At 35.0% G+C, this 15963-nt stretch overlaps 1 pseudogene; it reads left to right on the forward strand.

The window, feature by feature from the left end:
- Positions 1–728: 728 nt before the first annotated feature.
- On the forward strand, positions 729–2770 carry LOC145113706 (large ribosomal subunit protein uL2mz, N-terminal part-like; annotated as a pseudogene).
- The last annotated feature ends 13193 nt before the right edge of the window (positions 2771–15963 follow it).

Below are 15963 nucleotides of genomic sequence, written 5' to 3' on the forward strand. Positions count from 1 at the left end.
AGTGGATATTAACTAACACGGGTTTATATACTTTAAATCTTTATGCAAAAAAAATATATGCGAGAATTGTTATTAATTTATTCAAACCCAATATTGAATAAACATGAGATAGTTATATACAACATGGATCATACAATTCAGATTAAATTACTGAAATTAATATCCGACTCAGCTTTATTAATTTATTTAAACTAAAGATTGAATAAATATGACATGGTTATATAAAAGATGGATCATACTATTTAGATAATTAAATGGATATTAACTTACTCCGATTTATAAACTTAAAATCTTTATGCAAAAAAAATTTGTGTGGTAACCAATATTAATTTATTCAGACGTAACTAGTGGTGTTTGACGGTGAAAGAGGTGGTGTTTGGCGGGGAAGGAGGTGGTGGTGGTGTTGTTGGTTCTTTTGGTGGTAATGGTTCTCGGTTCATTTAGTGGTGATGGCACCCTATATCTATAAATTTGTATTAACTAATTTTTTTAGAATTAATAAATAAATAAATAAAAGAAATTAAAAAATGGAATATATATATATATATATATATATATATATATCTTTACTATATTATTAAGGATATTGCCCATTTCTTGAAATTTAAGAGGTACTACACCTACTGCATAATATACAATCAATTTATTCATACCTTTTAATACTCCTATCACATTTCCGTTTTACAAATTAATTGCATTAAATATTCACATTTTCATTTGACAAATTAATGGCATTAACATTGACGTTTCATAAATTGAATCAAAAAAGTAAACATACTATTTTTCTCCTCTGTCCTCTACACTCGCATTTTCCCTCAAACAAATAGCAAAAACCCTATTTTGAAAAGCCGACATCGCACCTCATCCGCCTAACTCATTGTCATCATCACCATCGGTAGTGAATCACCACCCACTCTCCAACCTCGCACCACTCACTATATCTGTATCTGATCGCCGTCGCCGCCACCTACTGTGCTCTCGCAACACTTTTTCGGTGACAGGAAGCCACCAGACTCTCTCTTTATCTCCTCTGTCCTCTACACTCGCACCACTCGCTTGAGATTACTTCGAGGATTAGCGGCTTTCAGATGAGATCCAAGCACTCTATCAGCCGTAAGTTTTTTTTTTAAATGCAAATTCGAAGTTGAAATTGTCATGCTCAAGAGAAATGAATCTGAAAAAGGGGCTCAATGAAGATTGAATTTGATGTCGGAATTAATGTGCAAATACAGATTCTTTATTCCAATTTTTATGTCAAACCTAGCTCTTTCAAATTATTACATGTTCGAGTGTCGTCTGTGTGTCTCTAGCCTCAAAACCCACGTCTGTATAAGGTCAAAATGCTTAAGGGTATCGGTAGTCACCCAAGGCAAAGTTCTGTTTTTGAGGTTTCAGCTTTGCTGGGATATTGGTTCTTTCAGAGTGTTAACACGTGTTTTATGAATTGCTGATGAAACAGGTGACTTTTTGAATTTGTTTGCTTGTTGCTCTTCTTGTTGAACCCTAACTTCAATTTTACAATAAGAAACAACCTTTTTGACATCATAAGCGAAACTTTCTTTGGCATTCCTAGACCCTGGTATACTCTTTTAAATAAAAAGAGTTGATTTTGGTCATGTACATTTCAGTAAACACTTATTTGTACATGTAAAAATGCAAATATATTGAAAGAATGAATCATATGCTGATAAAGTAAAAAGAAATTGGTATTTAAAGCTGCATATTTTCAATTCAAGATGGATAATCAGTACCAGAGAGATGTCATTTCCAGCTTTCTTAATTTGATTGTAGAGATGTGGTGCTTAGGATTTGAACATTACTAATTATATTGTTATCTGAAATTCATCTATGATTTATCCAAACAAAAACAGTTTTACTTACTTTATCATATTCCTACAGGTGCTCAAATTGTGAGCTCTGAAAGGCCACTTAGGCAATTCGTTACAGGTAAAGACAAGTCAGCAGGTAGAAATTCAAAGGGTCGTATCACAATTTTCCACAGAGGGGGAGGGGCAAAACGGTCACAAAGAACAATTGACCTAAAACGCAACACTTCATCAGTAGGTGTAGTTGAACGAATCGAATATGACCCAAATCACACTTCACAGATCGCAGTGGTCAGATGGGTCGAAGGGGCAGCCGTTGACCTCCCGAAAAAAGTCAACTCCCTCCAAAAAAACTTCACCCCACCCCCAAGATCCTACCCTCTATCTCCATCAAAGGTCAGTTTTCATTCTCTTCAATTCCCGGAATGTTAGAAGACAAAAAGGTGGAATCTTTAAGGCCTAAAACAGATCATGTAGTGGTTGGACTTTCAAAAGGTAGTAGGACCTTGAGTAGTCAAAGTCAAAGTCAAACGGGGACCCACATGAGAAATGTTAAGGATGTTTTCTTGTCTGATTTTTCATCTTCAAATGGGAAAAAAAGACATGATGCTCCTTATTCGTTTGTGAACGTGTTGGGTGTTCCAAGAATGGCGGTGGCAGGGGCAAAACCGGAATTTTTTGTTCCAAGAATGAAAGATGATGTGAAAGAGAATGAAAGTCTGTTGCTTAATGAGGTAAAAAGGTGGGATAAGGATAGTGTTGTGTGGGGGCATAAGATGAAACGCAAAGCAGTTGTTTCTTGGGAGAGTTTGAGACAAAGGAGGATTTTAGGGGTTGTTAATGAGTCAGAGTCAAAGTCAAAGGTGAGAGAAAGTGAAAAGGTGGAAAAAGATGGGAAATTTGGAGTGGATCGAGCTCCTGTGAGTTATATATTGGCTACCTAAGTGTCGATTTATCTGTTACCTAAGTGTCGATTTATCTGTTACCTGTCTGTTGTGACAAAAAAACAACATAAATCATAATTATACTGAAAAAAACAAATATTTAATCAGGTTTGTAATCAAGAGTGTACATTTATATATTATTATTTTAACATTTGCACATTTTGACATAATCGGGTTTGTAATCAAGAGTGTACATTTATATATTATTATTTTAATTATACTGATAATTGTTTATATGTAGCAAACTATTTGTGCAAAAGAATTAATCGTCTCTACAATTTAATTTTTGAATAAAATATCCGCACCCGGCGCTTGGCGCGGGTAAACGGCTAGTATATATATATATATATATATATATATATATATATATATATATATATATATATATATATATAAAGGCAAAAATAGTAATTTTTATGTTTGTGAGGGATTAAAAACGCAAAAAAATCATACCATAAGGATGGTCCGAGAGTAAAAACAAATTAGGGACCAAACATGTAATTCTAATCAAACCATAAGGATGATTTCAGTAATTCACTCTACTTTATAAGAAGGCAAGTAAATTTTATTTCTTGAGAAGTTCAAAGACAATATTGGGCTAATTCAAGCAACGAGATTGTGAAAACAAATCCTACTTATTGGAAGTAAACAAACTTTTAAGAAAATCTAAATTTCTAATATAAGATTTGCCATATTTTTAAAAAAACATAAAGCTATGTCAGCCGAATAACAACATCACAATGTTTAGTACTAATTAGCATTATGTTATGAAGCGTATATTATTTTTCATAAGAGTTGTATTAATTATATAAGGAACAACAAAACGTTATTTGTGTATACTAAGTCGATGAATATTGCATTACTTCAAGTGTAGTTACAAATTATAAAGTTTTTTTTTAATTTAGTTAGCTAGTAAAGCATTTAAAAGTAATTCGTGAATATATCATGTAGGACATTTTTTACGAAAATTTGTATAGTAACAATCCATGATATGTTATACAAAATTTTGCGACCTACTTAACAGATTCAAAAACTTGAAGCAGGTGACGACCCCCATGGGTAGTAACTATGGTTATACTTGTCGTTAGGCCACACACTAACACAAATATAATTTGCATCCGCATAAGATATTTGTGAAGCCTCAAATATTAAAACTTCTCATGCTTGAGCATAGTGTACATGTGGAATGTTATAATTTGTAATACTTGATTATCATATATAAAATTATGAAATTAATTGAACCATACATCACTTTTTTCCTATATACTTTAAACTCCTAACACACAATGATTTTTGTCATAAGTCTACAATCAAATATAATATTTGATTACTTTCGATTCATAGAACAGTAAATTTGTATAATTAGATACCACATTTTATTATGAACTTATAACATTGATTAACTCAATCTTAAAAAAAAAATATGTTTGCAATATGCAACTTCCTATTATTACTTGTTTGATACTTTAATAGGATTCACTTTTTGTCTTACGTAAACGCTAAATAGAATGTTTGTATCTTTATGTGCATTATTTCCTTTTATGGATAATGCAATACTATATGATAATCGATTTCGTTTTAGTAGCAACCGCTAACAAGACTATGGGTGGTGTTTATATATACGTTTTTAAAGTAATTAATACAATCTCTTAGTTATTAATTGTTTATGTGCAACGTATATTTATTTACGTTCGTGTAACCTAAAATATTGGATTTTATAAAAAATATAAAGAAATATATTTTCTATTGTTTTAAAAGAGAGGGGAAGTAACATAAATTTAATGGCCTACACCTATATTGTAACGTCCCAAAAATAAGACCATAAAATTTCATTTTTTTGATCAAATAAAAAACAGTGTTCCAAACATTATCCATACGAGTTTAACAAAGTAAGTGTACGAGTATTATTTCAAATCAGAGTAAATTATAAAATGCGGAAACTTGTTGTGACATCCCCATTTTCACGGCCAGAAAAGACCGATTTTGTTTATACTTTATAAAAATCAGAGTACTTCTTTTAATAAAAATCTTGCGGAATTTGTTCCCAGAAAAACATGGTAAATACATTATCAAAGCATTTCCGAATAAATGTATTTTTATTCATTTTAAAACATTTGGGATGTCATCGTCAATACATAAACATAAACATAAACAGAACTTACATTCATTTACACTAGTGATCTACATCTCTTTTAAATCTCTCAGTGTAAAGTAGCTTCATATTGACACCTATGATACAAATAAGCTTGAGTGGGTCAGGTTGGGAAACCTGGTGAGTACATAGGGTTTTCAACCCACAATAATATAATTATTATGTTTAAACATCAAACAATCAACCCAATTACCCATCCCCATTATCTTCTTTACTCTTAAGGATCTACCCTAAGAATCAACTATTCCTCGTTCATTCATTCCTAAGGATCATCCTAAGGAATCGGCACGAAGTCCATCGTCACCGGGGTTTAGGCACTAAGTCTGCATAGTCGCCAGGATTTATACAATAGGCACTAAGTCCGCATAGTCACCAGGGTTTAGGCACTAAGTCTGCATAGTCGCCATGGTTTATACAACAGGTACTAAGTCCGCATAGTCGTCAGGGTTTTGGCACCAAGTCTGCATGATCGCCAAGGTTTAGGCACCAAGTCTGCATGATCGCCAGGGTTTAGAGTACACCGGGTGAACACATCGTTCACAACACCTATAGGTTACGAGCCTGCTAGAGTTCCACTGGACTGTCTAGAATAGTCCGTGGTTGTCATCCATACTCTGCTAGATGACGGGGACATCATTTGGGAAAAAGGCTTCTCACATCCTCCACCTCTCACCCTTACCTCATGGTCTAACTCATCATCCAACTCATATGTCATCTACCCATGTTTTACCCAACATATTATGTAGATATAAATACATATACAGTTTAAATCATATAAAACTTGTATAAAATCGTTCCTCCAGCATAGATAGCAAGTATACGGATAATATGCACACATAGCACGTAATTTATATAAAATACTTCATATCTATGTGTAAGATGAAAGTAACTATGCACTCACTTGAAAAGGTGGTGATTCCGAACTCAGACAGCGCTTCGCTTCTTAAAAAAATAATTTCCTTCGACGAAACCTAGTATTATTACCACTAGAGTTTAGTCTATTATTCACCGAGACTAATTAATAGTCTAGCTATTATTACTATTATATAAGCGTTAAACAATACTTATATAACCCATAATAATAGCCCAAGTACTTATTATAAGTTCCTAATAACGTTACTATAATTAAATAAGGTATATTAAAAATAGCGTAGGCGTAGCTCACTTACAGCGGGTTTTATAGAAAACTGGGCTTTGCTTGGAGCAGCGTTTCCGAGCCGAAAAGCTCTTCTTCTCGGAGCCGTCGAGCACTCCGGGGCTTCCGCCTCGTGCTAGGGAGGCTCCCTAGGCTTTTCGGGGGAGGGGGGGGGGGGTTCGGGGCTAGAGAGAGGTTCTAGAGAGAGAGAGAGAGTAAAGAGAAGAAAGAATGGGAAAGGTGTGAAGAAAATGAGGGTGGGAGAGGTTCTATTTATAGGGTGAAAAATGGTTGAACTTTGTGCCACACTTGGGGAGAAAGCAATGGCCAAGATTGTGCCACATCACCCATTTTCGCACAGCACACTTCCGACTTCTAAAATCCGTAACTTTCACATACGACCTCCGTTTTTGACGTTCTTTATATCCACGCGTAGGTAAAAATAAGATCTACAACTTTCATTTTGACTCCATCGGCTAATTCTTGACCGATCTTAAATTTAACAGTACGAGGAGATTATACTGTTAAATGTCCGCGTAAAATTCATAACTTCTACATACGGACTCTGTTTTCGTCTGTCTTTTTACCGTTGAGTTCCTATTAATGAGATCTTCAATTCTCATTTAGGTCGCGTAGGCCAAAAACCACTCGATCTAAAATTCGAGTTTCGGGCTGTGCACTGCTAAGCCAAATCTTAGAAAATTCATAACTTCCTCATACGAAGTCAGATTTGGGCGTTCTTTTTTTGTATGTTCTCGGTTTAACGTATACTACAAATTTTGTTTAGATTTATAAGGCTAAAAAGTCCTCCATCGTAAATTCACTATTTACGTCTCCCGGTGTCGTGCCGGTTTTGCCATAAAACTTCGACGGACCATAACTTCTTCGTTATAACTCGGATTTCAACGTTCTTCATATGTACGGAACCCTTGAGACGTATTCTACAACTTGGTTAAGATTATTTATTCTAAATAATCTTTTATCAAAAAGTCGTTTTCAACCCCTATTATCTCTAAATTGACTAGCCCGGATCTACGGGCGTTACACTTGTGGTGCGTGCCCTGCAATCATCCGGAGCTCCCTAGTTTGAAAATCATAGTACCTGAAACACAAACTAAAAATCGTAAGCACAAAGCTTAGCGAGTTCCCCCAACATACCACATACAAAGCAAACATACTGCCAAGCATATCCGGGTGCTGGCCTACCCCTTCGGTCTATTTTAACCGGATATTGCCGATCATATCTGGGTGCTCGACCTGCCCCTTCGGTCTATTTCAATCGGATACTGCCGAGCATATCTGGATGCTCGACCTGCCCCTTCGATCTATTTCAATTGGATACTGCTGAGCATATATAGGTGCTCGACCATGCCCCTTCGGTCTATTTCAACCAGTTACGGGGTCTATTTCACCCCTACCACTACCACATAATAACATACATAAACATACTGTCAGGCATATATAGGTGCCTGACCTACCCTCCAGTTTATTTCAACCGGTTACGGGGTCTATTTCACCCCTACCACAACCACATAATAACATTTCCAATAAGTACATAAATCAGAACAGATAGTGGCATACCAGACAATTATCACGAAGACAATCATCTTTCCTATAAATAACAACTAGTCTGTCGACATTGGTGCCTTTAACCCACTGATACTAGGAAGGTAACTCACCTCGCACTGTTGAAGTCTCGCGGATAAAACTCTAGCTGTTGGATGACAGATTCCCGAACTGTTAACATCAAAACAACACCCAATTAATAATTAGGTTCCAATACATAACCATAAATCCATACTTGGGGTAAAAAGACTACTTTACCCCAACCTAGTTTGATCCAAGCCCAATGCCCAAACTCACACTCTGAAAGCCTAGAAGCCAAACAATCAACCAAGGCCCCAACCTAGTTCTCAGATGGCCCATAACCCAATCACCAAAACCCAAAATAAAGGCCCAACTTGAAGCCCAAACACGATTAGGGTTAAGTAAAAACGCTTAACGCATTAAGAACTTAATGTTGGGTTTTGAGCATTCTAACACTCCTAAGTGTACATGCAACCCTAAATACCTTGGATCTATGTTTTCTCTATTATACATGCAAATATGAACTTTCCAAGGTATTCATCCTAACTAGCATAATAACATTGATTCATATGAATATATCAAGTTAGAATTACATACCTCTTTGATGTAGAATGACTTCATGAAGCTTGAGTGCCTAGTGCCCCAAGTGTGACACCTCAAATGGTTCACACAACACCAAATACACTTGGAATAACTTGAGAGAATTGGAACACTTCATCAAATCGGCTAGCCCTTTCTATCAAACATAGTGGCCGATTTTCTCCAAGAATAAGATCATTATATAGTTAGGGTTACACCATGTAAACCCTAATTGTCATGGCCTTTCATTTCCATGATCCATGGGTACAAATACACCATGGAGCATCCATGGAGCATCTTATGGGTTTTAGCCCAACTTGACAATCCATGGAGCATTAGCCCACTATATAAGTATGGATGATTTACACAATCAACCCATATATTTAATTAGTCTTCTTTTGATCACTTAATTAATACTAGATTAATTCTTGATCAATACTAATTAAATAATCTTATTAATATATTAGAACTTATAATATATTAACCAACCTTAAGTGTTATTTCTCTCATTATAGTCTATCCAAATGCATGATGCCATGCAACCCAAATGGACCATGCCGGGTCGGGTCAAGTCTTACCAGTTATAGTTATGGACTTAGACATTAATCCAACACTTAATCCATTAAGTCCAAAATTGCATTAAGTTAATTGTAGGGGCATTATTATTTTTTATTTAGAAATTTAAGTAACGGCTTTAACGCAGGTCCAACCATCTCCAAAACTAGGGTTCTTGACATTAGGGTTTTCTAAACCCTAATTAGGGTTTCCAACCCAATCACAAGCCAATTAGTCCAATGGTTAAGATTTTACATTAATTAGTGTCTAATAAGTCGGGCACCGCCCACTACCACCTCGGGTGGTGGTGGTCAATGGCGGTTCGCGGCGGCAGCCACCACCCCACGGTGGTGGTGGCTACGATATTAGGCCCAACAACATCACAAGCTTCCCAATCATCAGTCCAAACACAAACACAAGCCCACTACCACTCGAGATAGTGTCTGGTGGTGGAAAAACGGCATCAGAAGAAAGCAATACGGCGGCAACCACCATGGTGGTTATTCGTGGTTTCCAGCCATCTACACACACACACAACGACTGGACGCACCCTCCCTCGCCACCCTAAAATGAACATGCACCACACACACGGAGATAACAGAAAACAAACCCAGCTCGGCAACCCACGAGATGACCGGCGGCGGCCGGAGAACATTAGCGATACGGAGCAGCCGTATGGCGGCGACGGCGACAGCGAAACACGACGGCAATACGAAGAGAGTGGAGAGGGTATTGCATCGTCGACAGAGAGGGACATTGCAGTTCGACCGGTCTCCCCACATTCACAGAGCCGGGCTCGGGCTCACAACCCACGTCTTCGCTGGTCAGTGAGAGCAGCGGCGGCGGCGTTCGTCGGTCCTTCCGTGATACCGGTGACGTGACTGATGGCAAAACAGCAGAAGGAGGAGGAGGCGCGTCCAAGAATGACAGCAACATAGCCACGATGTCGGTCTTCAGCAACCTCGGCTTCGTCGGCAACAACCGCGGTGACATTGGCTTGGTGGTTTGCGACCTCAACAGCGGGGGTGGCGGCGCCGGCCGGAGGGTGGCGGCTAGAGACTTTTCCTAGGTTTAGGGTTTATATAAAGCCTTATATGGAGGCTAAAATGAGGGTGACGGGTTTATGCCCGTTCAATTTAAAACTTGACTCATAATTACACATCCAACCCCTCCCTCTCAATTCTTTTCAACTTAAGCCCAACATCTACCAATTCGCCCCCAGCTTTCAGATTTCATTACAATTCAAGTCCAAAAGTTACTACTTAACTCCCAAAATGTAAACCCCATTTTTTAATACAACTTTAGGGCTGAGAAAATTAAATAGATTACATCTCAAAGTTTTAAGTATTATTACTTATTTTATTTTAAACAGAACGTTACATATATAACCACAAATTTCTTCAAAGACTTCATTCCAATTCGCAAAATGGCTTCTACTTCCCTCGTCATTCTCCCTTTCCTTGCAACTCTCATTTTCTCCAGCAACCTCCAAGCAACAGCAGCAGGCCACCTCTTGCCACCAGTCCCTCAACTTACGCTATCAAATGGCTTCCCCGACGCCCCATCATCTCTTCCAACGCCCTCAATCCCATCGCCGACGTTGCCTCCCTAAACTCCATCAGTGTCATTGCCTCCTATAATTCCATTGCCTCCATTGCCTCCTCTCAATCCATTGACTCCTCTAATTTAATTGCCGCCATTGCCTCCTCTAATTCCATCAGTGCCATTGCCTCCTCTAAATCCATTGCCACCACTGCCGCCTCTAATTTCATTAGTGTTATTGTCGTCTCTAATTCCATCAGTTCCATTGCCTCCGGTCCCTCCTCTTATTCCCTCACTTCCCAAAGTCACATCACCCCCACCACCGGTCACTACAACTTTCACTCCTCCGGTCGCGGGAACCATCCGTCCCTGAAGGTTGTAGCCGACACTTACCACCATCTACTGCATTAAGATGTAATTTTATCAAGTGAAATATGTTTATAAGTAATAAAGAGTTGGAATTCCTACCAAATTGTATGTTTTAAGAACATGCAATTTATATTTGCGTTTCTTTACATATGAGTTACAAACATAATCAATGTTTAAAGTATAGAGAGAGAAATGAGTAGATATTAACCCACATGGGTTTATACACTTTAATTCTTTATGCAAAAAAATATATGTGAGAACTGTTATTAATTTATTCAAACTCAATATTGAATAAATATGACATAGTTATATACAAAATGGATCATACTATTTTGAGTAAATTACTGAAATTAATATTAACGGACTGGGGTTTAGTAATTTATTCAAACTTAAGATTGAATAAATATGACATAGTTATATAAAAGACGGATCATACTATTAACCGACTTGGGTTTACAAACTTTAAATCTTTATGCAAAAAAAGAAAAAAAAAAAAAAAAAAAAAAAAAAAAAAAAAAAAACTATGTGAGAACTGATATTAATTTATTCAAACTCAACTAGTGGTGTTTGAGGGCGGAAGAGGTGGTGTTTGAGGGCGGAGGAGGTGGTGGTGGTGTTTGTTGGTTTTTTTAGTCGTGATGGTTCTCGGTTCTTTTAGTGGTGGTAGCACCCTATATCTATAAACTCATATTAACTTATTTATTTAGAGTTAATAAATAAATAAATAAATAAAAGAAATTAAAAAACTGAAAAAAGAAATATAAATGGAAAGATAGTATTTTTTTTATGTTTGAATAAAATCATAGCATTTTTTTTATGTTTGAATAAAATCATAGCATTTTTTTTATGTTTGAATAAAATCATAGCATAAGGATGGTCCGAATGTAAAATCAAATTAGGGGCCAAAAATGTAATTCTAATCAAACCATAATGATGATTTCAATAATTTACTCTAAATGCAAGTGAATTTTATTTCTTGAGTAGTTAAAGGACAATGTTGGGCTAATTGAAGCTACAAAATTGTGAAAACAAAACCTAATTATCGAAAGTAAACAAACCTTTAAGAAAATCTGAATTTCTATTATAAGATTTGTCAAGTTTTTTAAAAAACATAAAGTTGTGTCAGAAAGATAACAACACCACATTGTTTAGTACTAATTAGCATTATGCTATGAACGTGTTGATTATTATTCATAAGAGTTGTATTAATTATGCAACAAAGAACGATTATTTGTGTATCATAGAGTTACTTAGCCGATGAATATTGCATTACTTCATGTGTAGTTACAAAATATAAAGTTTTTTTTTTTTAAATCTAGTTAGCTAGTAAAACATTTAAAAGTAGTAAAGTTCATGGATATATCATGTAGGACGTTTTTACGAAAATTTGTATACTAACAATCCATGATATGGTATATAAAAATTTTGCGACCTACTTACCAAATTTTAAATTTTGAAGCAGGTGTCGACCCCCATGGGTAGTAACTATAGTTATACTTGTCGTTAGGCCACACACTAACACAACTATAATTTGCATCCGCATAAGATATTTGTGAAGCCACAAATATTAAAACTTAACATAGTGTACATGTTGAATATTATAATTTGTAATACTCGATTATCATATATGAAATTATGAACTTAAATGAACCATACATCACTTTCTTCCTACACACTTTAAATTCCAACACACAATGATTTATGTCATAAGTCTACAATCAAATATAAATTTGATTACTTACGATTCATAGAAGAGTAACTTTCTATAGCTAGATACCGCATTTTATTATGAACTTATAACATTGATTAACTCAATCTTCAAAATAAATATGTTTGCAATATGCAACTTCTTATTATTACTTGTTTGATACTTTTGAATACAATTCATTTTTTGTCTTATGTAAACGCTAAACAAAATGTTTTTATCTTTACACAATGGTGCATTATTTCCTTTTACGAGTAATGCAATACTATATGATAATCGATTTCGTTTTGGTAGCAACCGCTAACAAGACTATGGGTGGTGTTTATATATACGTTTTCAAAATAATTAATACAACCTCTCAGTTATTAATGGTTTATGTGTAACGTATATTTATTTACTTTCGTGTAACCTAAATTATCTGATTATATAAAAAAATAAAGAAATATATTTTCTATTGTTTTAAAAGAGAGGGGAAGTAAAAGAAATTCAATCGCCTACTCCTATATAACCACAAACTCCTAGTACCATTTCTTCAACGACTTCATTCCAATTCTCAATATGGCTTCTACTCAGGGGCGGAGCCAGAATTTATGAATAAGGGGGGCCGAGAGTCTTACATCATAATAACATATTAAAATATAATATTATACCTGAATAAAGTCATAGAGTCTAAAATTTTAAAATAGAAATCAACAAGGAAAAACTCATCTATATAAAATCTACATCGATCATTATATTAATCGATCTTCAAAATTTAATCGACTATAAACATTGATTCATATTATCCAACATCATCTTTTCAATTCGTTTGAAAAGATGATGTTGGATAATATGATTTTTTACTAATGATTTACTATAGGATTATAAAAAAGCCAAATTTCCAATCGTAATAATATAATTAATTATAAATTAAGAAATTATTAAAAATAAAATAAATATTAAAAATAACATTATTAATGTAGACTTGAAATGGAAACTGTAGCGAAGATGCTATCGCTGATTTCTAATTGAATAGGATCATGTATTTATGAGAATTTATGGGAGTGGGTAATAAATAAGTAAAAGTTAAATCATTAGTAAAACTTTTAAGTCATATAAGAGAATTATAGGATGCACATTGAATATAAATAAAAATACAGGGGGTTATAATGTCTATACATACATTCCATGTGGGCTTGGTAACTATATTATTAATATATACAAAGTTTACACCATTTAGTTAAAATCGTTGAGGGGGGCCAAGCATCCGACAGCCCCCCTACTAACTCCGCCATTGCTTCTACTACCCTCATAATTCTCCCTCTCCTTGCAACTCTCATTTTCTCCAACAACCTCCAAGCCACCGTAGTAGGCTGCCTCTAGCCACGGTCCCTCCACTTACGCCATTAAATGGCTTCTGCGATGCCCCATCAGCTCTTCCAACGCCCTCAGCTCCATCGCCAACGTTCCCTCCTCTAACTCCATCAGCGTTATTGTCTCCTCTAATTCCATTGTCGTCATTGCTTCCTCTTATTCCATCAGTGCCATGACCTCATCTAAATCTATTGCCACCATTGTCGCTTCTAATTCCATCAGTGTCATTTAGGGGTGTTTACAGGGCGGTTCGAATCAGATAGTAATAAAATTGTGAACCGTGACAGCGGGGCGGGTACCTTTCTAGCACTAAACGTAACCGAACCGAATTGCTAAAAAAACCGAACCGAACCAAACCGTATAAAGGCGGGTAACCACGGTTCGGTTCACGGGTATCCACTAAATATAAAAAATAAGAATCAATCAAAACTACAAACTCCATTTCAATAAAAAAAAATTCTGAAAATAAAACCAATTGTTGAAATATAAATGATAAATAATTTAATATTATAAAACCGATCGTTAGTTCTGAATTTACGCAAACACAATTGTGCAGACTACAACAAATTCTTTGATATAATGATATTCAATATTTATTAATTCTTGTTTTTTTTCATGTGACCTTAAAATATTTACAAGTCAGTAAACACAATCAAATATATTAATATAACCAATTCTCATTTCTATATTACGCATGAAAATTATATTATATTTAAACTACAGTCACTTTTTTGATGTTCATGATAGAATCAAATTAGATTGTGCATACTGTTTAGTGATTGAGTTTCTAAAGGAGCAATATATATATATATATATATATATATATATATATATATATATATATATATATATATATATATATATCGGTTCAGTTCGGGTATCCGCGGATATCTAAATACCCAAACCGAACCCGACCCGTAGGTACCCGATTTTTTCAATTTTGGTTTATTTCGGATTCGGTTTTTTTCGGTTTCGGATTGACAGGATCGGCTCGGTTTTTCGGTTTTGCGGTTTTTTTGCACACCCCTAGTGTCATTGTCGTCTCTAATTCCATTAGTTCCATTGTCTCCACTCCTTCCTCTTATTCTGTCACTTCCCACAGGCACATAACCCCCTCCACTGTCACTACAACTTTCACTCCTCCGGTCGCGGGAACAATCAGTCCCCTGAAGTTGGCAGTCGACACTTACCAACATCTACTGCATTAATATGTAATTTTATCAAGTAAAATATGTTTATTAGTAATAAAGAATTGGAATTCCTACTACATTTTATGTTTTAAGAACATGTAATTTGTGTCTACGGTTCTTTACATATGAGTTACAAACATAGTCAATGTTTAAAGTATAGAGAGAGAATTGGGTGGATATTAGCCGACTCAGGTTTATATAATTAAAATCTTTATGCAAAAAGATCTATGTGAGAACTTATATTAATTTATTCAAACTCGATATTGAACAAATATGACATAGTTATATACAACGTGGATCATATTATTTAGAGTAAATTACTGAAATTAATATTAACTGACTCGGGCTTATTAATTTATTCAAACTCAAGATTGAATAAATATGACATAGTTATATAAAGATGGATCATACTATTTAGATAATTGAATGGATATTAACCGACTCAGGTTTATAAACTTTAAATCTTTATGCAAAAAATCTATGTTAAGAACTGATATTAATTTATTCAAACTCAACTAGTGGTGTTTGACGGCGAAATAGGTGGTGTTTGATGGCGGAGGAAGTGGTGGTGGTGTTCGTTGGTTCTTTTAGTGGTGATGGTTCTCAGTTCTTTTAGTGGTGGTGACACCCTATATCTATAAATTCATATTAACTTATTTTTTTAGAATTATAAATAAATAAATAAAAGAAATTAAAAAAAAAACTGAAAAAAAATATAAAGGGAAATATAGTATATTTATGTTTGTGAGGGATTAAGAACGCAATAAAATCATACCATAAGGATGGTCCGAATGTAAAAATAAATTAGGAACCAAACATGTAATTCTAATCAAACAATAAGGACGATTTCAGAAATTTACTCTACTTATAAAGAAGGCAAGTGAATTTTATTTCTTGAGAAGTTAAAGGACAATATTAGGCTAATTCAAGCTATAAGATTGTGAAAACAAAACTTAATTATCGGAAGTAAACTTAATATCAATTTCATTAATAGACTTACCTTCTTATTTCAAAATTCCTAAATTA

This window comes from Lactuca virosa, chromosome 5 (assembly GCF_052849685.1).
Source record: "Lactuca virosa cultivar CGN04683 chromosome 5, Lactuca_virosa_CGN04683_v6, whole genome shotgun sequence".
Taxonomy (NCBI): domain Eukaryota; kingdom Viridiplantae; phylum Streptophyta; class Magnoliopsida; order Asterales; family Asteraceae; genus Lactuca; species Lactuca virosa.